General features: G+C 46.3%; 1 pseudogene; it reads left to right on the top strand.

Moving 5' to 3' along the window:
- Positions 1 to 21,452: 21,452 nt before the first annotated feature.
- Positions 21,453 to 23,689, top strand: LOC125364108 (annotated as a pseudogene).
- The last annotated feature ends 403 nt before the right edge of the window (positions 23,690 to 24,092 follow it).

The following is a 24,092-nucleotide window of genomic DNA, read 5'->3' on the forward strand; positions in this document are numbered from 1 at the left end:
ATGTAGCTCAGTGGTAGAGCCTTTGGTCCAGCATGCATAAGACCCTGGGTTTGATATCCACAACCACCACCAAAACAGAACGAGAGAGAAAAACAAGTTAGTAAATGAGGCCATTGGGCCGGGCACCGTGGCTCATCCCTGTAATCCTAGCTACTCAAGAGCTGGCATCTGAGGATCTCGATTCAAAGCCAGCCAGGGCAAGAAAGCCCTGGAGATTTTGTTATTGTTGTTGGTCATGGGTCTTGAACTCAGGGTTTTGTGCTTTCCTTCCACTTTTTCACTCAAGGCTGGTGCTCATCACTTGAGTCCCACATTCACTTCTGGGTTTGTGGTGGTGAATGGGAGAGGAGATTTCTCTTTCCATTTGTGTGCCTAGGCATCAAACTGGGAACTTCAGAGCTCAGCCTCCCAAGTAGCCATAGCTAACAGGCATGTTTGTAAAGATTGTTAGCCTGTTTCCCTATGGCCAGCATTCCTCAGCCTCCTTTCTAATGTCTGGAAATAAATAAATTGCATCATTAAAAAAATCTCCTAATTACACAGTCAAGTAGGTTTTATGATCAAGAGTTCAACAACTTTTTTTCTCCCCTTTTCCCGGTAGGTCCATCTCACATATGAAATTAAGCACAAGAATATTGTGACTTTTTACGAATGGTACGAGACCAGCAATCACCTGTAGCTCATGGTAGAGCTCTGCACAGGCGAGAGTGGGTGCCAGGTCGTGTGAGAATTGCTGTGAACGTATTTATACCACAATCTAGCATATTCCTTGAGCAGATCACTGACCCTTGTGGTATTCTTCATGTGTGAACAGATTAGGAAGAATGGGAGCCCAGCACAGGACTGTAATCCCAGCTGCTCAGGAGGCTGAGAGCTGAGGATCCTGGTTTGAAGCCTGCCTGGGCAGATAAATCTGAGAGACTCTTCCCATTAACTTACCAGAAGCTAGAAAGGGAGATGTGACCCAAGTGGTAGAGCTCCAGCCTTGAGAGAAAAAGCTGAGGGATAGCTCCCAGACCCTGAGCTCAAGTCCCAGTACTGGCACATGCACAGTCAGAAATCCATCTCATCTTTGATGAAGATCTGCACTGTTTTTTAAGGAAACAATTATAATGGCAGCTAGTACTTAAATATTCAGTGAAACTGTGATTAATTAAAGGACTATTGAGCCAGATACCAGTGCTCACACCTGTAATTCCAGCCAATCAGGCTGAGATTTGAGGATCGTGGTTTGAAGCCAGCCCAGGTGGAAAACTCCATGAGACTCTTGATCTCCAATAAAATACTCAGAAAAAGCCAAAAGTGGCACTGTGGCCCAAGTGGTAAAGTGCTAGCCTTGAGCCCAAAGAGGCCCAGGGACAGTGCCCAGGCCCTGGGTTCAAGCCCCAGGCCTGGCAAAAAAAAAGGACTGTTGATTATAAGTACTTTAATATTAGGGAGGGAATGAGGGAAAGATTCAAACCCCCATGCCAGACTCAGAGAAGACTTACCAATAAATTCCATCTCACACCTTCAGTGTCTACCAAGAAAGAGGATGGTTCCTACTTTCAACCCTCTTAGGTTAAAACAAGTCCTTTCAAGTTGAATTCTGGTTGGCTCACATCTATAAATCCTAGCTACTCAGGAGTATATCTGAGGATCACAGTTCAGAGCTAGCCTAGGGTAGAAAAGTACAGTCAGTGAGATTCTATCTGCTGTTAACCAGCCAAGAGCTGGAAGCATGGCCCAAAGGGTAGAGCACCAGCCTTGAGCAGAACAGCTAAGCAAAGGTGTGAGGTCCTGAGACAAATCGCAGTGCTGGCACATATTGCCCCCCCCCAAAAAAAATTATAAGACAGAGCCTTATCCACCCTACAATTTTTTTTTTTTCGCCAATCCTGGGGCTTGAACTCAGGGCCTGGGCACTGTCTGGTCTGCTTTTGCTCAAGGCTAGCATTCTACCACTTGAGCCACTTCTGGCTTTTTCTGTGTATGTGGTACTGAGGACTCCAGCACTGGGCTTCATACATGCTAGGCAAGCACTCTACCACTAATCCACATTCCTAGTCCATACCCTACATGTTTATAGTTTGTTACTATTATTATTGTGGAAAGGAGACATGCACTTGAGAAAAGGTTGAAGAGATTTGAGCTAGCAAATGTCACCACCTAGTGGCCATTTCATGTCACAGTAGTATCTTTGCACAGTTTGCTGGGAATCCAGTGAAGAAGATGGATGTGTCAGTTGCCACCTTGGTTTTTAGCTTGAAAGTTTTTATATTTTAGCAGTAATGGCGGGGGGAGGGGCGTGCAAATGGAACTACACACCTGTAGCTCGCACCCATTGTCCTAGCTACTCAGGAGGTAGAGATCTGAGGATCATGGTTCAAAACCAGCCCAGGCAGGAAAGTCTTTAAGACTCTTTTCTCCCATAAATTTCCTAAAAGAAGAAAAGAAAAAACTGGAAGCTGGGCACTGTGGCTCAAGTGGCAGAGGACCAGCCTTGAGGAAACAAAGAAGCACAGGGACAGCCTCCTGGTCCTGAATTCAGACCCTAGGACCAACAATAATCAAAGCAGTAAGTTTGCATACTTCTATGTATACATTGAATAATGAAGGACCATCAAATATTGAGACAGTTTAACTGCTAAGGAGGCTTGAGATCTGAGAATTGAGGTTCAAAACCAGTCCAGGCTGATAAATCAGAGAGGCACTACCCCCAACCCCGCCAGTCCTGGGGCTTGAACTCGGCCTGGGCACTGCCACTTAATTAGTTAATTTATTTATTTTTGCCCTGTCTGCCTTTGAACTATGATCTTCAGGTCTCAGCTTCCTTGAGTAGCTGGGATTACAGGTGTGAGCCGTGGTACCCAGCTTTACTCTTTTGTTAATATGGTGGTGGGTTATGAAGGTGCCTAATACTCAACGCCTTACAGGTGGCTCCTGAGAGACAGTTATTGCTCAGGACAAAAACGTTCTGGAAGATGTAGTCTGAGCGTTTGGTGCTGACGTGATTGCTGGATTACACTGTCTCCACACCCTAGGCTTTGTGTTTTGTGACATTTCCCCAGGCAAGGTAAGCCACTAATTTTCATTTCCTAACTGCTTACCTCTCTGCTTACAGATTTTTTTCCTCCTGCCCTGTTCTGGAGTGAACACAGGATCTGGGCTCTATCCCTGAGCTTTTGTGCTCAAGGCTGGCGCTCTAGCACTTGAGCTACAGCGCCACTTGCAGCATTTTGCTACTTCTTTGGAAAGAATAGTCTCATGTACTTTTCTGCTCAGCCTGGTTTTGAACCGTGATCCTCTATATCTCAGCCTCCTGAGTAGCTGGGATGATAGGCATGAGCCACCAGTGCCCAACTCTATTACTATTACTTTTTGTGTGTGTTCAACTTTGTGATTCACATCTATAACTAGAGAGAGAGTTTCAGTATTACATGTGATTACCTTGGCTTCCTCCTTTTTAGTAGCAGAACCATCATTGTAATATTCTGAGTTCCAAGATTCCAGGGAACTTTTGAAGGGCCCTCAGAGTTGACAAGCAAAAGTTCCAAGGAGTGGCCAGCCAATGTGCTGCTCTTTCAGACTACATTAGCTTTTTAAAAAACATTTAAAAATTTTATTTTTTGTCGGTTGTAGGCCTTGAACTCAGGGCCTGGGGGCTGCCTTGAGCCCTTTTGCTGAAGGCTAGCCCTCAACCACTTGAGTCACAGCACCACTTCTGGTTTTCTGGTGGTTCATTGGACATAAGAGTCTCACAGACTTTCCTGCCCAGGCTGGCTTTGAACTGTTATCCTTAGATCTCAGTCTCCTGAGCAGCTAGGATGGCAGGCGTGAGCCACTGGTGCCTGGCTTTCAATCTTTTTTTTTAAATCTTTATATTCTGCTCATGAACATTTTTATTTTCCTTCTACAGAAAATCCCACTGAATTGTGCTCTAAGCATATCAGTGGGGGGGGGGCCAATTAAATAAAACCATGTTTCTCCTCAGCTATGTCAAATGGAAAATCTATAAGGGAGTCTATGATGGATGAAAGTCTAATCTTTATTTCTTTGATAGTGTGGGTTTTTGAACTTGGGGCCTGTGTGTGCTAGGCAGGTGCTCTATCACTTGAACTAGGTCCCCAGTCCTTTGTCTTTGATGGGTTTCCCCCTCCCCCCAGGAATACTTGTCTGTATAAGAAATAGGCATGTCTGCCCTGTGGCTCACGCCTGTAGTCCCAGCTACTCAGAAGACTGACATCTCAGGATTAGGATTCAAGCTGAGGCAGGAAACCCTGCGAGACTCTTATCTCCAGTGAACTACCAGGAAATCAGAAGTAGCACTGTGGCTCAAGTGATAGAGCACTAGCCTTGAACAAAAGAAGCTCAGGGACAGCGCCCAGGCCCCAAGTTCATAGCCCCGGGCCCAGCACCAAAAAGAAATATGCACTGAGAAAAGAGTAATGGCAAGTCAATGAATGAAATAATGTTCATAGTTACAAAACTGAAAGTTGTTCTGTGATCTTCATTGTTTTTCTTATTAGGATTGATAATTGTTATTATGTACTCATAGTTGATTTTTGTTTTGGTAACATTTAACATTTTTTATTTTTTTCTGGGTTTGAAAAGGCATACAAGGGGGTTACCATGTAATATGTCTGTCTCTGTCCAGTGTTGTTTTTGTTTTTTAATTGGCTGTGGGGCTCGAACTCAGAGTCTGGGCACTGTCCCTGAGCTGCTTCTTTGTTTTTTTTTTTTTTTTGATGCTAATAAAATGTAAATGAGAAAAAACAAAACAATGAACAAAACACAAGGAAACTAGTTTTCCATACATGGGAACTGGGAGGAAGGTTAGCCTCTGAGGAAGCATTCCCTTCCTATTCTACAATGTCCCAGTGTCAGAAATACTCCCACAAACCAAGGGAAGGAATGCCTTAATCTAAAAGGATAGGGAGATATAGGCAACACCTTAGCATTTGTAAACATTTGTTTTTTTGTTTTTCTTTTTTTTTTTCCAGTTGTGGAGCTTGAACTCAGGGCCTGAGCACTGTCCCTGGCTTCTTTTTTTTTTTTTTTTTTTGCAAAGGCTAGCACTTTACTACTTGAGCCACAGCACCACTTCTGGCTTTTTTTTTCTATATATGTGGTGCTGAGGAATCGAACCCAGGCCTTCATGTATACAAAATAAGCACTCTACCACTAGGCTACATTATCTTTTTATTTTTTTTGCCAGTCTTGGGGCTAGGATTCAAGTCCTGAGCACTGTCCCTGGCTTCTTTGCTCAAGGCTTTGGCTCTACCACTTGAGCAACATCACTGCTTCTGGCTTTTTCTATATATGTGGTGCTGAGAAATTGAACCCAGGGCTTCATGCATGCTAGGCAAGCCCTCCACCACTAATCTACATTCCCACAACCCTGAGCTTCTTTTGCTCAAAACTAGCCCTCTACAACTTGAACCACAGTGCCACTTCTGGCTTGTTTTGTGTGGTTCATGGGAGATAAATAGTCTCACAGACTTTTCCTGCCTTGGCTGGGCTCAAAGTATTCTAGATGTCAGCCTCCTAGGTGGCTAGGATGACAGGTGTGAGCATTGGTGGCTTTGATTGTGGTTGTGATGATAAAGAGTGGAGGTGTCACGGGCTTTGATTTTGCCCTTCTCTAAACCCTTTTCCTCTGCTTCTTTCCTGTCCCAGCAGAGAAGTTGCTGTGTTTGAAAGAGCAGGACTGGAATGAGTTCCTGCAGCAAGCCTGCTTGCAGATAGTCTCCACTGAGAAGACCATGGTGGCCTCCCAAGCCAAGCTCAACCTCCTGTGCTATTTTTGTGCGGTGGTAACTCAGAAGGATGTGGCCACACGCCTCCTCCACATCCCCTTGGTAGGTCCTTGGCAGAATATTCTAGTGCCTTGTTTCGGTGCCAGTACTAGGGCTTGACCTCAGAGCCTCATGTCCTCCCCCGGCTTTCTTGATCCTGGACCACTAGCCTCACCTATGCTTCCAGCTTTTTTGTGGCTTAATGTGGGACAAGAGTCTCTTGGATGTATCTGCTTAAAGTGGCTTTGAACCAGGATCTTCTGATCTCAGCTTCTGGAGTAGCTGGGATTACAGGCGTAAGCCACTAGGTTCTGCGTTGATCTTTCTCCACATCCTGCATGTGCTTTTTGTCTATTTGTAAATCCTTACCTCCTTCCTATGGGCAATCATTTACCTTTTAGTCTGAGTTACTCACTTAGCTGTTCCTTTTTAGGTGGTGGTTCATGGACTGAATGTACAGTGTTTAATTTTTATTCTAGTTCTACCTGCTCACCCAGTATTTAAGGATTGGTCCAAACTGGCGTGTGTATGCACATGTAAAGTGTGTGGCACCATTTTAGGAAATTACTGCAGCCTGTGTGACGCCACAAGTTTAGTCCTAAATGAGTACATACTACGGAGCAATGATAACTCTGACTTGGGCAATTTCTGGAGACTGCTTGATTATAAACCTCAAAAGTTAAAAGAGAGTCATTATCCTGAATGTTCTAAATACAAGTCTGAGATTATGGGGAATTGTAGAACCTTCAAAAATGGTTGTGTATTTCTTCTGAAAAAGATCAGTTCATCTATGTGCCAAAAGTGGGATTTGAACTTGGGACCTCTTGTCCACTCAAGTCTGGTACTGGACCATGTGAGCCACACCTCTACTTCTGGCTTTTTGCTTGTTATTTGGAGATAAGGGTCTCTCAGATTTGTCTTCCCTGGGGCTGGCTTCGAACCTTGGTCCTCAGATTTCAGCCTCTTGAGGATGACAGGCATGAGCCAGCAGAACAGGTGTTATTTACATCTTAATGGGATTGTGATCTACAGATCTCCCTTCCCACCACCATTTTTTTTGTAACACTATGATTTGTACTCATATGAGCTAAACTTGCAGCTATTTTTACATTCATTGATTTTTGAATGAAATCTTAAGTGTATTCTTTGGGTTGGCCTGGATTGTGATCTGCTTATTTGTGCCTCAGAAGAATGTAGGGTGACAGGTGCAAGCTAACAACGCCTGGCTCCTCTTGCTTTTTGTAGGTGTAGCATGCCAAGCAGAAAAGCAAAAGTAAGGTCAAGCATTAGGAAGAAGGTTCTGGTAGCCTTTGCAGCTCAACCAAATGACTATATTCCCCCCCACCCAAGCCTGGACTTCTTATGTACATCTTTAGCTTTGAGGGCCTTCCTTGGCACTTCCTGCCTCAGTGCCTGCTTTTCCAAGCCTGTGTTCTGTGTTCTCTCTTGTGTAGATGCTTGAAGGTAGTTTGAATGATCACCTTGCTTGCCTCCCATCCCACTGAGCTCCAGAATAATGTGCCTGTCATTGAGGTAAGTTTTTTCTTTTCTTTTTTTTTTTCAATTTTTGCTGGACTTCAAGTTTCAATTCAAGGCCTTGTGCTTGCTTGGCAGGCACTCTATACCACTGTGTCATGCCTCTAGTCCTTTGTGTGTTGGTTGTTTTTCAGATAGGATTGATTTATGGCTGATCCAGATGGACTGTGATCCACTTTTTTTTTTTTAACTTAAGGACTGTGCGCCTGTTTTACTTCACATGTAGCTTGGAGGGCTTGCCTGTGGCTGGATATACAGTAGTGCCTCTAGCCATTGGGAATCTCATGAACTTTTTGCCTGGGCTGGGTTAGAACTGCTATACTTGAAATCTCTACCTCCCAAGTAGCTAAGATTTCATTATTGAACCATGCCCAGTCTTAAATTATTTATTGGCCCCAGTATTTATCCCCCCCCCTTTTTTTACTCTATTTTTTGCACTTTTTGTCCTGGTCTTCTGGCTTGAACTCAGTGCCTGGGCACTGCCTCTGAGCTTTTCTCTCAAAGCTAGTGCTCTACCACTTAAGCCTCATTGGTTGTCATGTGCTATCCTTCCACCTGATTGGCTCTAATGGGTTGTTATGTTTTGTCCTTTGCACCAGGAGAGTCTCATAAGTGAAAATAGAGAAGAATACTAAGGCCTTTATGGGAAAGAGGAACGTCTTGGGGCCAGGAGAGGATTTTTGTTGTGCTGCGGCAGATGGCTTTGGTGTGGGGAGCTTGTGCTGAGTTTTGTTGGAGCTGTCCAGTGGATGAAGAATAGCACACAGCTTGTGCTCTGAGAGAAGGAGTGCTCCTGACTGGGCGATCAGCAATGGCAGAGGCCATGGTGCCTTTGCTTTGAAGTTGGGGTTTCAGGGTCCTTTGTGTTCTCAAAGTACTTCTCCAGCCCTTGTTTCTGCCCCTTCCCCATGCTGAACAGAGAAAATAGGAATAGATTACTTTTTCTTCTTTTCTTTCTTTTTTTTTCTTTTTCTTTTTTTTTTTTTTTTTTTGTCTTCCGTGGGGCCTGGGCACTGTCCCTGAGCTTCTTTTGCTCAAGGCTAACAATCTACCACTTTGAGCCACAGCACCACTTTTGGTTTTCTGGTGGCTAATTGCAGATAAGAGTCTCATAGACTTTCCTGCCCAGGCTGGCTTTGAACTTGCCATCCTCTGGTCTCAGCCTCCTGGGTATTTAGGATGATAGGCTTGAGCTACCGGCACCTGCCTTTCATATCCATTTTAAGAAATACAAACAAACCTGTGGCAAGGTAATTTCATATAAGAATTCCTGATTTTCAATCTCTAGTATCATTAGTCAGTAGTGGCACTTGTATGTGTGTGAACATGTGTGTGTGTGAATGTGTGTGTATGTGTGTGTACATATGTGTAGGTTAATGAGGCTTCAAATCAGAACCTCCAGCTCTCATTTGGCTTTTTCTGATCATTGGTGCTCTACGACTTGAGTTTTGCTTCCACCTCCAGGTTTTTGCTGGTTAATTGGAGATATGACTCTCAGTGGGCTTTCTTGTCTGGGCTGGCTTTGAACCTCGGTTCTCAGATCTCATCCTCCTGAGTAGATGGGATTACAGGTGTGAACCACTAACATTGGTTTCCTCTCCAAGCCTTTTAAGGTAGTTTTTAGCAGATTTTGTTATTCCATTTCCTTACATAAAGTACTTTATCTTCACCTTCCTTACTCTCTTTTTCTGATTCCCCTTCCTGGTGACTCTTATTCCCTGATAATCCTGTTTTCCATTCATGCTATAGGAAAAGTGGTGATGACAGTTTTAGTGTGTGTTTGTGTGTGTGTGTGGTGTGTGTGTGTGTGTGTGTGTGTGTGTGTGTGTGTTAGAACTTTGGAGTTTTACACAGGCAATCTGTTGTCATACTTGAAGTAGCCACTTCCCTGCCCCGGCTGGCTTTGAACCATGATTCTTCAGATCTCAGCCTCCTGAGTAGCTGGGATTATAGGCCTGAGCCATTGGTGCATGGCTTCTGTTTGGAATTTGGACCATGTGAGAGCTGAGAATGATAAATTCAAGCTTTGAATCTTGATCGCATTTTGCTGCAGTAAATTGAAGCCTTGTCACTTTGTTGATTCATTTCTTCTGCTAATCTGTAATATGCAGGAGTGTCTCATCTGGGAAATTTCTATATTTGAATTTCCCTTTTGTTTGAACTCAAACCTTCTCATCAAATAATTCCTAAAATATATGCTTCTTAATTTTTTATAATGATGGCATTCATCTCGCTTCTGAACTGACAGTTTGTGGAACAATTTTCAGCCCTGCTTTTTCTGCTATGACTAATTTTTTTGCCAGTCTTGGGGCTTGAACTCAGGACCTGAGCACTATCCTGAGCTTCTTTTGCTCAAGGCTATCATTCTACCACTTGAGTCACAGCGCCACTTCTGGCTTTTTCTGTGGTCCATTGGAGATAAAAAATCTCATAGACTTTCCTGCCTGCACTGGCTTTGAACCATGGTCATCTAGATCTCAGCCTCCTGAGTAGCCAGGATGGCAGGCAAGAACCACTGGCACCCAACACCATTGCTAGATTTTAGGGCTCATATATTTGATTGCTGTGTGATTTGGGAAGTTAGCAAAGTATCACATTTAGTTTTGTATCAGATGAAAGCCACTTGGAAAGTGAGTTGGTGTGGAGCAGTTTGGGAGAATAACTTCTCTGACCAGTAGGAAACAGCCTCAGCACAGAAGTTCTGATGCCTTATTAGCAAACTAATAGGCCTATGGGGGGAAAATCTCCATTAAGAGTCTCCTGTGTTTGTTGGCAAAAGGAACCCACTTTTGTTGTGAGACTCCTCCCCTGTATAGAGCCTCCCTGAGGAGACTTGTTAGCCCAGCTGCCACAGTAAATAGAGAATTCATGGTCAAAGATAATTAGTCTCAAAGAAATAGTAGCTAGGTGATAGAGTTCTGCTTTGACTGGTTTACTCCTTTGTTTTAGTATCAACAATCTTTGTAGTAGCAAAGCCCTTTTAAGTAGTGACAACCTTTGTAATAGCCACATCCCTTGCAGTAGTGATATCTGCAACCTTTGTATTGATATGGATATAATTCTGTATTAATTTTACTCTTGAAGTTGTGAATTGATTTCTAACCCTATATAAACCCTAGCCCTCCTGAAATAAAGTGTGCATTGGTCCACCTGCCTCTGGCATCTCCCATGTCCTGACTACTGTTGCAGTTACCTGGGTCCAACAGGGCAGGAATCTCACGAAACACAGCTAAATCAGATCTATTCCCTGGAACAGAAGAATGCAATTTACAATAAGCTCCCTGGTTCATTTTATTTTAGGAGATCTGGAAATGATTTTTTAAAAAAGATTCTGTAGAACAAACAAGTAAATACTAGGAATCCATAGCATTGGTGACATAACTTTTAGATTATTTTAGCAACTAAAAGCCCCCCCCCCCCTTTTCTTTCTTTCTTTTCCTTTTTGGTGCTGGTCTTAGGGCTTGAACTAATGCCCTGGGTACACAATGTGTGATTTAAAAATTAATGTTGATGGGGTAACATAATATAGTTCCATCTCACTTTGGAAGCAGTGACATGAAGGTTCAAAATGGACCCTTTGCCAGGTGCTGGTAGCTCACCCCTGTCCAGCTACTCAGGAGGCTAAGATCTGAAGATCACCATTCAAAGCCAGCCTGGGCAGGAAAGTGCATGAGATTCTTACCTCCAATGAACAACCAGAAAATTGCAAGTGGTGCTGTGGCTCTTGTGGTAGTCAACACATAAGCTAAAGGGCAACATCTTGGTCCTGAGTTGAAGCCACAGTACCAACAACCCAACAACCCAAAACCCTGCTCTTCCAACCTTGAAATTAAAATCTACAAAATAAGATAATCAGGCACTGTAGTGCGACTCTTGTATTTTTGAAGATGCCACATAAAGGAAAAGAAGAGAGGGCTTCTGTCTCATTTGTAAAGCACATTATTATATTTTAAGTCCTACCTATGGCTAGTTCTATTACATGAATGGAAACTATGAATTCCAGTGCTGTTGGCTGACTGAATATTGCAAATAATCGTTCAGGGCTGGATTGCGTGAGCTCAAACTGGTGCTATGAAATCAAAAGCCATTTTGTAATAAATGTGAGTAGAAATGTTAGGGGTTTGGGCTTTATCTGGAGGAACATGACTTGCACAAAATGGTTCAAAGCCTACAGAGGCTGGTCATTCTGTCAGGTACAAAACTTGGGATCTCTCTACAGAAATAATATGTGTAACACTATTTTTTGAATTTTTTTGGCAAGCCTAACATTTGAACTCAGAGCCCTTGTGCTTATTAGCAAATATACACGCCAAGCCTTTTATTATTATTATTATTATTATTATTATTACTTTGCTTTATTTTTCAGATAGAGTGTTGAATTTTAATTTCTTTTTGCCCCAGTCGCTCTCAAATTGTAATCCTCAAAACAATTCCTCTCTAAGCTGGAATTACAGACACCACTACCATGCCCAATTTAGTGGTTGCAATGGGGGTGGGGGGGGGATAGGGAGTGTCTCGCTAACTTTTTTGCCCAGACTTGCCTTGACCCACAATTCTCCCAGTGTCTACCTCACACAGAACTGGGATTACAGATATAAGCAAACACACTCAGCAATATACCTGCTCTTGACCTTGAAAATATCCTTATTCACATCCAGTGGGGCAGACTGCTATCATCCTAGCTACTCAGGAGGATGTGATCTGAGGACTGTGGTTCAAAGCCAGCCCTGGCTAGAAAGTCCAAAAGATGCTTTTCTCAAACCTACTGGGGGGGGGGGGCGGGAGAGGGAGGAGTGAACCCATGGCTACAATAGCACCAGCCCAGCTACTTGCTAATTCTACCTTGTATGTTACTAAACCAAAGGGACATTTTTTTTGTCAGTCATGGGGCCTGAACTTAGGGCCTCAGGTGTTGTCCTGAGCCTCTTTGTAATCAAGGCTAGGGCTCTACCATTTGAGCCACTCTGCCACTTCCAGTTTTCTGGTGGTGCATTGGAGATTAGAGTCTCATGAAATTTTCTTCCCAGGTAGATTTTGTACCATGATCCTCAGATCTCAGCCTCCTGAAGAGCTGGGATGATAGGTGTGAGTCACCAATGCCCAGCTGGGATCTGTTAAGAATGAACTGCCTTAGAAGCTCCAAGCTATGAGTTCAAATCTCCATGGCACCAAAAAAAAAAAAAGAAAAAGAAAAGAAAACAACTCCTAGCAAGATGAATAGGATGGTTGTTTTACTTCTCATATAAAGACTAAGGAAGTGTGACATGGTTCTGAAATAATAGACTCTGTCTATCTGTCTCTTTTGCAGGCAATTTCTCTTTTAACTGAATTCAGGAAAACTTCAGGAACAGCAAATTGAAACAGAGCCTTCTGCCCACCCTCGGGGAGCTGATGTATCTTGTTGCCACTCAGGTGAGACTGACAGCTGGACTGTCTCGCTCTCCCTGACATGTCCACACACACTTGTGTCTTCTCCCCTTTTCCCACAGGGCTACTGAGGGGCCTGAGCAGCACTCACCACCAATGCAGTTTCCTGCTTGCTCTCATCTCTCTCCCCTCTCTCTTCCTCTCTCACCCTTCTTTCTCTCCACTCCCTGTAGGTTTCACTCTTGCTCCTTCACCACTGCTCTACCTAAGCTATGCCTCCTGTCCCCACTGTCCATTTTGTTCACAGTTGGGTGAAGTACAGCAGATTCTGAAGCTTTCTTCATTTATTTATGTATTGTTTCTGGTCTTAGGGCTTGAACTCAGGGCCTTAGTACTCCACGACTAAGCTCCCATTCTCCACTTCTGGCTTTTTAAAGCCCATTCATTAGAGATCAGAATCTCCCAGACTTGTCCTGTCTTGAGCTGTCTGAACTGCAATCCTCAGATCTCAGACTCCTAAATAGCTGGGATGACTGGCACATGCTACTAGTGTGGGGATGGGATTGTACTTTTGTTTTATTTTCTCCTTGGATGAGTTCTTGTCTGTCTGCTTCAGCATCTTTCCTTCCACTTCATTTTATTTTCTCCTTGGATGAGTTCATGGCTGTCTGCCTCACCATCTTTAGGTGAGGCACTTCATTTTAGGAGGAGAAAAAGAACTCTCGAGAAACCTGGCCACCAACACAGTTGTCATGAGATGCCTTCAGGAAGGGTAAGGCTCTGTGCCAGTGTACACCTCCCCCAAATCCTAATTGCACCTTCCCTTCCCTTCCCTTCACCAGGCACTAAGGCACCAGAAAATAGAAAATGAGCAAGCTTTTGGTTTTTATTTCTGTCACATGGGACATGAACCCAGAGCTTCTTTTGCTCAAGGCTGGTCCTCTACCTCTTGAACCACAGCGCCACTTCCTCTTTCCCTGGTGGTTCATGGGAGATCAGAGTCTCATGGACTTTGCTATCCCAGATGGCTTTAAACTGCGATCCTCCAGATGTCAGCCTTTTGAGTAGCTGGGATGACAGGCGTGAGCCACCGGGGCCTCACATTTTTAAGTTGAGTGTGATTTTGCCTTTGAATGTGTTTGTAAACATGATGTTGATGAGGATTTCTATGCTTTTTCCACTCAGGGACTCGAACCCAATGAAACAACACCAAGAGCAGAGCTGGAGAAACAGCCCCATGAGCAGAGTCTGCAACAGCTCAAGAACCAGGAGAAGGGCAAAGAGATGGATGTGGCCACAGCGCTGCCCTTAGCAGTTGGACAGACAAAGGAAGTCTACTGTGCCCCTGGCAGGATGCTTTCCGGTTAAGGAGGCTTTTGAGAAGGAAGTTGGAATCAGGAAAGCAATCTTGGGAGAAAGAGTGGAAGAAGGCTCCAAGCCCCAGGCATTAAAGAAATTAGAGTCCCCTGAAGTTCAGGCAAGCAAACAGGCTAATCAAGCAACTCAGGAGGCCGCCCTAAGTCCAGTGTGGCCTCTTGAGCTACTGGTCATTAAGATGAAAGGAAGAGGCATGAAAACCAGTGTCAGCAAGGGAGCACGTGGGGAGACTGCACGTGTGAAACAGGGCCATTGGCTCATGCCTTCTAGGCCGATCTCTACATTACTCTGGGCCAGTGCCTAAAACAGTCTTGCAAATCAAATATGTAAATACTGGAAAAAGGGAACACAAGGAGTGCGCAGATAAAAGACAAATCTCCCCTGGTGAATTTGGGGAAGAGAACATCAGGGAGATAAAGTCTGGAAAGTATGGGTATCAGTATCTGTTAGTACTAGTGGACACTTTCTCAAGCTGTACTGAGAAATTCCTAACAAAACCCGGAAACCACTCAAGTAACATTTAAATGATTACTTCATGAAATACCTCCTGCATTTGACTTACCCATAGCAGTGGGGTGGAACAATGGCCAGGCCTTCAGGACCCAAGCTACTCAAAGTATTAGCCAAGGTCCTAGGAATCAATTGGAAGTTACATTGTAGCTAAAGACATGGGGGTGGGGGCGGTTCAGGGCAGCTGGAAAGAATGACTAGGATCTTCAAGGAGACAGGTTAATTACAAAGACTGGCCAGGACTGGGGAAACTTCCTCCCTTTTGCTCCTCTGCAAGCAAGATGCCACCCTTATGTTAAAGGATTCACTCCCTTTGAAACACTTCATGGTGGACTACAGTCTTTCCTTCTTGGTGGAAGCTACAGTAACAGAAATATTTAACCACAGTCAATGCAGGTTTTGCAATGTGTTCTTCACATGCCTGTCCTCGGCTGTTACAAGCCCACTGGCCCCTTGGGAAAAACTCCACCTGCACTTAAACTCCACCTGCACTTTCTTGCCTGGACAGCTGGTTTGGGTAAAAAGGCATCATGCACCTGAATTGGAAACCAAGTGGTAAGGACCTAACTCAGCAGTGATAACTACATCATCAGTTATTGAAGTGACAGGAAAATAGCAATGGTTCCATCCCTCTAGAGTGAAACTGGCAGGGGGAAAGTACCGAGAGATGAGGTGGCTGCAAGATGGAATGTGTAGAGAGATTCAGAAAATACCCCCAAACTAAGATTTACCAAGTTTTAATTACTGTGTTTAACAGGGTCATGATTCTTAGTTATGGTTAGCCCACATGTTGTTTTGTTGGTTTGTTTGAATCGTGTTTCTGAAGGGAGAGGTTTTCTGCTGACCCCTTTGTAGAGGCAGCCTGGTGTCCTGTGCTGGATTTACCGCACATGTCCTGCTTGATTGGAATGGGGGAAGGGGGTTGGGTAGTTTCAGATTTGGCCAGAAAAGAAAATCAATGCTTTTGCTTGGACATGAAAACAAGTGGGGAATGTGATCACCAGCTCGAGGGAGTGTGGCATCAGAGCCATTTGAATGGGACTGTGGGGTTTATAATGGGCACATGGTTGGAGTGGTGTGGGGGGGGCGTTGTGTGTTGTGTGGGTTAGCATGTGCTTGTGGGCATGGTCGGCAGTGTGTATGTGGAGAGAGAGAGAGAGGTGGTGTGTGTGGGGTGGAAAGGGAGAGAAGGAAGTAGCTAGAGGTGTCTTTGTGAGGATTGGGGAAGAGCAGCTGGGCAGACCAGATCGCTGCCTGACTCTGCCAAGGGGCCCATGGGGAGACAAGGCCAGAGGCCTTCGGAGAGGCCTAGAGGCCTCAAAGAGGACTTGGGAGAGGGGAGAGGAATGAGCAAAGGCAGGTCTGTGGGAGGAGGAATACTAGAAAGCTGGTTGGGAGGTATGGAACTTTAGAGTTTGAGGTGTGTGGAGGTTGGAGATTGAGGCTGCTCTGGCTTCTGGCCTCTGGCTTCTCGATATTTAGGCCAGAAGAAGGGAGTAGCAGGTCAGTATTTGGACATGGAGTCCGTTCTGATTCTCGGTTTGGGGTTGTAAATAAAACCCCTTTGCCACCTTTAGCCGTGCCTCCATGGATTTTCATGCTCTCAAATCCTTACATTGGATTCGACATGCAACATCATTTGGATGTGGCTAGGTAGTCGACTCCTTGGTTAGCAGATTGTTTTCAGTTATGTGCAAGTGATTCTTTTTGTGTTGGAATAGATTTCACATCCTCCTGGTTAGATGTAGCACAGACTTCTCCGAAATTCTCATTTCTCCCACGATTGTCTTTCTGATTCCTCTGAGAGCACCAGACCCAAGTGTGTAAAACACGTGCTGCACTAGGCATGGCCTAGGGGTGCAATATAGCCAAGACTCATGGAGAGTATCCCTGGACCTGTGAGGTCTCTGAGCCCTCTTGTCCCTCTGGGACAGGAAGAGCAGGATCTACCAAGACTGTTATGACACTCAGTGACTCCAGATCAGGATACAAGTGTCAGCAAATGTAGTTAGAAAACTAGAGCTCCGTCTGCATGGAGTGAGAACAGCAGGACAACGGACATGGTCATGGAGCTGTGTTTCTTGCTGCCACTCCCTGGAGGACAATTGGAAGCCTGGGGAAAACTGTGGTGGGCACAGTGGTTGTGTGAGGGAAGCCAGGCAAGGTAGATTTGAAATGGAGCATGTTTCCAGCTGCAGCAAGTTCCACTCTTGCCCCAAACCAAAGTGGACAGTGTTAGATGGGGATTGGGCTGCAGGAACAGCTGTCATCATGACCCCACAGATTCTGCCTGCATCACCAGATTCTGGCCAGACCCTGGGAATTCCACATTTCTCTCTGACCAATGGGATGCCAGTCTTGGGGCCACGCCCATGTGCTCTGCTGCCTAGTAGCAGTAGAATTCCCTCTGTTGGCCTACACCACTACTGGCAGTGGAGGGAGGAGGTAGAGGTGGCCCAGTGGTGACTGTGAGAATCAAGGTGAGTGAGGAGGTATAGTAGAAAAGAGACGTTGTTCAGGATTGGAGAGGTGTCCTCAGACCGCCTGGCAATGTGGCGCATCCATCTTTCCCGACCCAGTGCTGGGAGGTCTGAACAAATCAGACACAGTGAAACAGCTGCAGGAAAGAAACTCCCGCAAGAACACCAGCAGCAGCAGAATTGTCCTGCCCTTAAGGGCCTTACAAAATTCAAGAAAAGTCTCAAGGGAGGTGACCCCAAGGCAAACACCCCTGGGGATGATCGTTCAACGGAGGATACAGCCCAAGATCGTGCTGACCCTGAGCCTCTGGTGCCTTTGTGTGCAGTCAGAGGTGACACCGTCAGGAGTGTCCGAAGTCCCAATAACACCGAGTATCTACAGAGTTGCTACCAACACCTGGTGCTTGCCCTGGTCTCCAGCAAGTTAAGAAACCAGCAGCTCTGCAGTGAGATCAAACACCTGAAGCAGGAAAAGGAACACCTGCAGGATGAACAAGCAAAAGAGAACGGGAAGAGGGCCCATGTGCAAGATGCGCTGCAAACGCAGCTGGAATTCCACAAGCGGTGGATCCACAGGTTGCGTTCCGAAAAATGCAACTTGCAATCTGCCCTGGCCCACATGCAGCAGGTGGCCAAGGAAAGCCAAACGGAGCATGAAGGTCTCAGCAGCCACCTGCACGCTGCACAGCAGCACATTGGAGAGCTCGAGATCGCACTGTCCACAGTCACCACCCAGCAGCATGACACTGAGAAGAAAAACCTACAGCTCATTCAAGACCTGAATCATATCACACTTCAGCTGCAGGAAAAGACCAAGAGCTGTGAGGATGTGCAAGCAATGACCACCGATCTGCAGAAGCAGCGGGAAGTGCTATGGGCCCAGAAGCTCCACATGAAGACCAGAATTCACAAGTTCCAAGGAGCACTAGAGGAGCAGGCGGTGCTGAGAAGGCAGGGAGACAACCTGAGAAGCCTGGTGAAGACACTAAAGTCGAAAAGAGACCAGTTTGCGCAGGACCTGAGGAGGGAGAGGTCCGTGTGGGAGGAGATGGCCCAGCAGCAATCCAAGGAGCTGAACCAATAGAGAGGAGAGAGAACAGGCGCTGAACCAACTGAGAGAGGAGAGAGAGGATTGGGAGTGGCAGGTGCTGGAACTCCAGGTCAACCTGGAGGAACTTACATAGCAACTGGCAGTGCTGCAGCCCCCTGCGGGACACGTCAGGCTGAGCAGCAGCGCAGGCCCAAGCATCCCAGATGCAGGAGGAGTTAAAGAACCTGGAGCAACAACTGCACAGCCAGGAGCAGGCAAACCAGAGCCCCCATCTCCAGAACCTGGAGCAGCAGGAGCAGCTGTACAGACCGGAGAGGAAGGGCAAGGAGAGGTACAAGATGGATGAGACCCCGAGTTGCACACCTGGGCATGACGGAGAGCTCAAAGCTCAGCTGGCCCAGCTTCAGGCGGCCTTCCACAGGCTGAGTGGTGAGCAGGAGGAGCTCGCCAGCGTCCTGACATCAGAGCAGCACTTGAAGAAACATCTGCAGGAGAAGCTGGAGCAGCAAGAGAAGGATTTACAAGAATGTAAAGAGGTGGCTGAGACTGCGAGCCAAGCAGCTGAGGATCTGCAGGAGCTACACGACCACTACCTGACCCAGCTGCAGGATCTCAGAGCCACCTGCGATTGGCACACAGCCACCAATCAGCAGCTAATCTCAGAGAAGGAGGCCCTGCAGCAGCAGGTGCTGAGGCAGACCCAGCTGCTGGAGCAGCTGAAGCAGGAGCAAGTAGAGAGCAAGTTGCTGGCCCAGATGGAAAGGGAAGAGTCACAGGGCACTCGGAAGTGCCCAGAAGCAACCAGGCAAAGGAAGGAGCAACCGCAGGCCCAGCATGGCTTCCTGGCTTTCCCTGGAGAAGGGGAAGGAGTGAGCACCGGGGATGAAAATGGGGAGGAGGCAAGCCCACTCCACATGAGTGTCCCCGAGGATGTAGAGAACCCTCAGGTCCTGAGGGAGTTTCACCCCCAAGCACTCTCGGCTGCTGAACCTACAAAGGTAAAACTCAGCCAGCAGCTGCAGGAGCAGCAGGCCCGCTGCAGGGGCCTGGCCAACCTGGTAGCCCAGTGCCAGGCCAAGCTGGAGCACCGGGCACTCTTTGCCACCAGGCAGAGCCATGGCCTGTTTGCAAAGAGGAGGCAGGACACACAGCACACAGGTGCCCAAGAGGAAGCTGTAAATCTGCTTCATTCCCGACCTGCTGACAGAGCGGATTTACACAATGAAGCGGTTGACCTGCAGGATCGATGCAGCCAGCTCTCAGAGCACATCACAGCCATCCAAGAGTCCATTGCTGCCTGTGAAGCGCAGATGGATACCCTGGATCAGCTGCATCAGGAGGAAAAGGGAGCATGTCCACCAGCTCTGTGAGGAGAAGGAGAAGGATGACGAGGTGCTGCGGGTGCTGCTGTTGCGCCTGGAGTCATCAACCTATAACGTATATGGTTGCGTATTGACCACAGGAATAGACTCTGCTCTGTATGGGATTGAGATTGTAAATCCACGTCCTCTGTAAATAAAACCCCTTTTCACTTTTGGTTGTGCCTCCTGGCTCTTTCTGGCCCTCAGGACTTGTTTGGGAAGCGCTGGACATATCCCAGAGGGGTAGAGCCGATACTAGGTAGAGAGCCGCATACCGCCCTCCAGTCCCTGAAACGACAGGCAGGCGATCCGTGGAGAAGTCTCAGCAACGTGCGAGGCCTTTAATTGAGATTGGATTTATATAGATGTAATGGCGGCAGGAAGAGGAGGGATTTGGAGTGTCTAGCTAGGCATTGTGACAGGCTGGCTAGGCTGTCCATCAAGGGTGACATCATGGGACTTCCCCTAAGGGCGGAAGTCACGGCCCCCAGGACCGCCTCTGGGTTCATCACCCGCTGCCATCTTGGTGAACACACGTGGTCTGAAGCAGGAGGGGGGCTGGTTAGAGCCGACTTTTCCAGTTCCAGGCTTGGAGAAGGCAGTCGGAGCTAGCAGCCAAGTGGCCCCAGGGCTGGAGAAGAGGCGGGCTGGCAAGGACCTCCTCCTAAAGCTGCAAGCCAGTGCCCCACGAGGTCGAACATTCTGGTTCTCTGTTTGGAGTTGTAAATAAAACTCCTTTGCCACATTTAGCCAAGCCTCCATGGAGTTTCTTGCCTTCAGGGCATTACATTTGGAGGCCTGAATGAGATCATCCATAGGGAAGGAATATGGCATGTGGGACCTGAGGGTACAGTGTCTGTGGCTACTTGCCTGACTATATTATATATGTATGCCAATATATATAATGAATTCTGTGTTCTTTATACAACTCTACATACTCCTTTTGTCCAGGATGGGAAAACAATGTCCTAAAGTATTTTTAAGTGAAAACTTCTCCCCTGGTGTTGCAGAGTCCCCCAGAAGTCCTACTGGTGCATTCTCAGCCTTGCTCTGTGCCATCAGCGCCTCCGATGTTACGTCCCCTACCCTACACCAGAAGTGGTCTGTTGTACCACCCTGATGGCTTACAAGATGGTATAGCTACCGTTCAACTCTTGAGACAGGTCCCAACCCATGGGGGAGAGCATGGGCATTTCCTGTTTCTAGTATATGTTCCCTTTTCAACTAGTGACCGATACAATTGGCAACAGCACATTCCATCCTTTTGTGCAAAACTGCAGGGGCTAATCTCATGATTGCAGACTGTATACTTCATACACCAGCCCACCAGGGATGATGGTCATCAACTTGTGCAGGTACTTTTCACCTTGTAAGAAAGAGAGCACAACTGGCACGGTGCATGGAAGGTGTTCCTTGGACCAGATGGCTCCCCAAATGATGATCCAGTCAGTATGGTAGCAGTCTTTTCCATTACCCACCCAATCTAGGACGAAATCATTGGTCAAGGTAGGGAGGTGCTTGACAATTAGCACTAGACTCTTAGTAGGGATCTGCGTAGCGGCCTTGAAGCCTACTACATTATCTAAGGTGATTGAAACTGTATAGCTTCCCAGTGAGTCCCTGGTTGCTTTCTTGAACCCGTTCTGGAGGCCTATAGGACAAGTAGACTACAGATCTCGAGTCCCCAGAGCACCAAAGAGACCTAATCATGTCCTTTGTTACCCAGAAAAGATCTACAAATATGTTGAAATGAGTACATCTAGCTATAATACATGTATCAGTAACAAAATAACTCAGTAAAAATTAGAAATTGTCTTTCAAGCTGAAAAAATTGAAAATACTCTAAGATTAATTCAATTAATTAATTCAATTGTAGACATGCAAAAATTTCTTTGCCGAAATCTCGAAAATCCATTGACATAGTTTCAAAAGATCTAAATTAAGATGCGAGCGGTAGTTGGCATTCAGTCCCTCGCGCTCCGGCTTCTCCATTATCCGTAGCGGCCATCAACGTCTCTCAGATCCTTCTTGGCTCATCTGCACCCCTCGTCTCTGCACCCTCCGCGGTCATAACCCACCATCATGGTGAAGCTTGCAAAAGCCAGTAATAATCAAGGTGAGTCCAAGAAAATGGCCACTCCCCCAAAGGAGGTAGAAGAAGACAGTGAAGATGAAGAAATGTCAGATGACGAAGAAGATGAAAGCAGTGGAGAGGAGGTTGTCATCCCACAAAAGAAAGGCAAGACGGCTACAACTCCAGCGAAGAAGGTTGTTACCCAAACAAAAAAGGTTGCAGTGGCCATACCTGCCAAGAAAGTAGCCGTTACTCCAAGAAAGTAGCTGTTACTCCCGCCAAGAACTCGGCAGCCACCCCAGCCAAGAAGGCCGCTACCCCAGCGAAAGCAGTTGCAGTGTCTGGCAAGAAGGGAGCCACCCAAGGGAAAGCAGTGGTAGCAACTCCTGGTAAAAAAGGTGCTGTCACTCCTGCTAAGGGAGCAAAGAATGGTAAGAATGCCAAGAAGGAAGACAGTGAGGAGGAGGAAGAGGAGGAGGAGGAAGAGGAGGACGAAGAGGAAGAGGATGAGGTTGAGCCAGTAGTGATGAAAACAGCAGCTGCTGCCGCTGACTCCGAAGATGAGGATGAGGAAGAGGAGGAGGATGACGATGAGGAGGAGGAGGAGTCTGAAGAAGAAGCTATGGATACCATACCAGCAAATGGAACGAAAGCACCTGCAAAAGCTGCCCCTGTGAAAGCCAAGAGTGTGGCAAAGGAGGAAGATGAAGAAGATGAGGATGAAGAGGAGAATGAAGAAGAGGATGAGGAAAAAGATGAAGAGGAAGAGGAGGAAGAGCCTGTTAAAGAAGCACCTGGAAAACGAAAGAAGGAAATGAGCAAACAAAAGGAAGTTCCTGAAGCCAAGAAAGTGGAAGGCTCAGAACCAACCACACCTTTTAATCTCTTTATTGGAAACCTGAACCCAAACAAATCTGTCCAAGACTTAAAAACTGCCATCAGTGAACTTTTTGCTAAAAACGATCTTACTGTTGTGGATGTCAGAACTGGTACAAACAGGAAATTTGGCTATGTGGATTTTGAATCTGCCGAAGACCTAGAAAAAGCCTTGGAACTCACTGGCTTAAAAGTCTTCGGCAATGAAATTAAACTAGAAAAACCCAAAGGAAGAGACAGTAAGAAAGTTCGTGCAGCAAGAACACAAGAACACTCCTGGCCAAAAATCTCTCATTCAACGTTACTCAGGATGATTTAAAAGAAGTATTTGAAAATGCTATGGAAATCAGAGTAGTCAGCCATGATGGGAAAAGTAAAGGGATTGCCTATATTGAATTTAAGACAGAAGCTGATGCAGAGAAAGCCTTTGAAGAAAAGCAGGGGGCAGAAGTTGATGGGCGAAACATTGCCCTGCATTACACTGGAGAGAAATGACAAAGACAAGAATTCAAAGTTGAATCAAAGACACTGGTTTTAAGCAATCTCTCCTACAGTGCAACAGAAGTAACTCTTCAGGAAGTATTTGAGAATGCAACTTTTATCAAAGTGCCTCAGAACCCAAACGGCAAGGGTATGCGTTCATAGAATTTGCTTCATTTGAAGATGCTAAAGAAGCTCTGAACTCGTGTAATAAGAGGGAAATTGAGGGCAGAGCCATCAGGCTGGAGCTGCAAGGACCCAGGGGGTCACCAAATGCCAGAGTCTATGCATCCAAAACATTGTTTGTCAAGGATCTGTCTGAGGAAACCACTGAAGAGACCTTAAAGGAATCATTTGAGGGCTCTATTCGTGTGAGAATAGTAATTGACCGGGAAACGGGGTCCTCCAAAGGGTGTGGTTTTGTATACTTCTACAGTGAAGAGGCCGCCAAGTAGGTCATGGACACCATGGAGGATTGTGAAATTGATGGAAACAAAGTTATTTTGGACTGGGCCAAGCCTAAGGGTGAAAGTGGCTTCGGGGGTTGAGGTGAAGTCCGAGGTGGCTTTGGAGGTTGAGGCAGAGGAGGCCGAGGCGGCTTTGGCAGAGGAGGCCGGGGTGGCTTTGGAGGTCGAGGAGGTTTCCGGGGAGGCAGAGGAGGAGGAGGTGGTGGTGGAGACTTCAAGCCACAAGGAAAGAAGACGAAGTTTGAGTGGTTGCTTCCGTTCCTGTCTTTCCCTCTTCCATTTGAAAGAAAGGACTCTGAGGTTTTTACTCTGTTACCTGTTTAATGACAGAGCCTTCTGTCTAAACCATCTGCACATTCCCCACGTCTGTCCTTGCTGCCATGAAACATCATCCGAATGTCCTGACCTGGAGTTCCGGTAAAGATGATCAGGGCGTCCCTGGACAAGAGAGCGAGCGCGAGAAGCACAGAAGGATTGGCATTTCACACACCGGACCGAGGCCAGGAAAACGCTGGATCATTAGCGGCACTACTTGAAATTCTGTCTGAGAGGTAACCATGACTTGTTAGCTCATCCCTTTTCACCTGATGGTAAAATGAAAGCCCCTGAGAGGTAATGAGGGCAGGGAGCCGCCGTCACGGGCCTCGGCCACGAGGACAGTGAGCAGTCAGTGCAGAGTTTTCCAGGGAAAGCTCTTGCATAGATTTATTAAAAGATTGCCCTTCTGGGTGGTCAG

This window comes from Perognathus longimembris, chromosome 15 (assembly GCF_023159225.1).
Source record: "Perognathus longimembris pacificus isolate PPM17 chromosome 15, ASM2315922v1, whole genome shotgun sequence".
NCBI classification, from domain to species: Eukaryota; Metazoa; Chordata; class Mammalia; order Rodentia; family Heteromyidae; genus Perognathus; species Perognathus longimembris.